Source organism: Arachis ipaensis, chromosome B06, assembly GCF_000816755.2.
Source record: "Arachis ipaensis cultivar K30076 chromosome B06, Araip1.1, whole genome shotgun sequence".
In the NCBI taxonomy this organism is placed as follows: Eukaryota; Viridiplantae; Streptophyta; class Magnoliopsida; order Fabales; family Fabaceae; genus Arachis; species Arachis ipaensis.
Window position 1 is genome coordinate 117,340,489 of NC_029790.2, and position 1,865 is coordinate 117,342,353.

Consider the following 1,865-nt stretch of genomic DNA (forward strand, 5'->3'; position numbering starts at 1 on the left):
TTCCTTGGTGCAATCATGAAGCTGAATGCCAATTTATTTGGTAAAGAGACTTGGGGAGATGAACCTCCCCTGTTCACCAATGAACTAAATGCATTGGATCAACTGAGACTGCCTCAGAAGAAACAGGATCCTGGAAAGTTCCTAATACCTTGTACCATAGGCACCATAACCTTTGAGAAGGCTCTATGTGACCTTGGGTCAGGAATAAATCTCATGCCACTCTCTGTAATGGAGAAACTGGGAATCTTTAAGGTGCAAGCTGCTAGAATCTCATTAGAGATGGCAGACAATTCAAGAAAAGAGGCTTATGGACAGGTAGAGGATGTGTTAGTAAAGATTGAAGGCCTTTACATCCCTGTTGATTTCATAATCCTAGATACTGGGAAGGATGAGGATGAATCTATCATCCTTGGAAGACCCTTCCTAGCCACAGCAAGAGTTGTGATTGATGTTGAAAGAGGTGAACTAGTCCTTCAATTGAATGAGGACTCCCTTGTGTTTAAAACTCAAAGACATCCTTCTGTAAACATGGAAAAGAGGCACAATAAGCTTCTCTCAAAACAGAGTCATACAGAGCCCCCACAATCAAACTCTAAGTTTGGTGTTGGGAAGTTTCAACAATGCTCTGAACATCTGTGAGGCTCCATGAGAGCCCACTGTCAAGCTATTGACATTAAAGAAGCGCTTGTTGGGAGGCAACCCAATTTTTATTTATCTAATTTTATTTTTATTTTATTGTTATTTCATGTTTTATTAGGTTCATGATCATGTGGAGTCACAAAATAAATAGAAAAATTGAAACCAGAATTAAAAACAGCAGAAGAAAAATCACACCCTGGAGGAAGGACTTACTGGCGTTTAAACGCCAGTAAGGAGCATCTGGCTGGCGTTCAACGCCAGAACAGAGCATGGATCTGGCGCTGAATGCCAGAAACAAGCATAGAACTGGCGTTCAACGCCAGAAACATGCTGCATCTGGGCGTTGAACGCCCCGAACAAGCATCAGTTCGGCGTTTAAACGCCAGAATTGCATGCAAAGGCATTTTACATGCCTAATTGGTGCAGAGATGTAAATCCTTGACACCTCAAGATCTGTGGACCTCACAGGATCATCTCAGGATCTGTAGACCCCACAGGATCCCCACCTTTCCTCCTCATAATCCTAGATTCTTCCACATCTTCTTCTTCATCTATTCTTTCTTCTTTTGCTCGAGGGCGAGCAACATTCTATGTTTGGTGTGGTAAAAGCATAGTTTTTTTTTTTATTTTTCCATAACCATTGATGGCACCTAAGGCCAGAGAAACCTCTAGAAAGAGGAAAGGGAAGACAAAAGCTTCCATCAAGGGTCTATAGCTCAGTGGTAGAACATTTGACTGCAAATCAAGAGATCCCTGAGATACCTCAGGGGATACATTTTTCTCCACATAATTATTGGGAGTAACTAAGGATAGGAACATCAAGAGCACTCAATCATCCTCCATGAAATTAGAGAAGATCAAAGAGCTATGAGGGAGGAGCAACAAAGACAAGGAAGAGACATAGAAGAGCTCAAGGACATCATTGGTACCTCAAGAAGAAAACGCCACCATCACTAAGGTGGACTCATTCCTTGTTCTTAAATTTTCTATTTTTCGTTTTCTTATGTTAAATGTTTATCTATGTTTGTGTCTTTATTACATGATCATTAGTGTCTAAGTGTCTATGCCTTAAAGTAGTGAATATGAATCCATCACCTCTCTTAAATGAAAAATGTTTTAAAAACAAAAGAACAAGAAGTACATGGTTTCGAATTCATCCTTGAAACTAGTTTAATTATTTTGATGTGGTGATAATACTTTTTGTTTTCTGAATGAATGCTTGAACA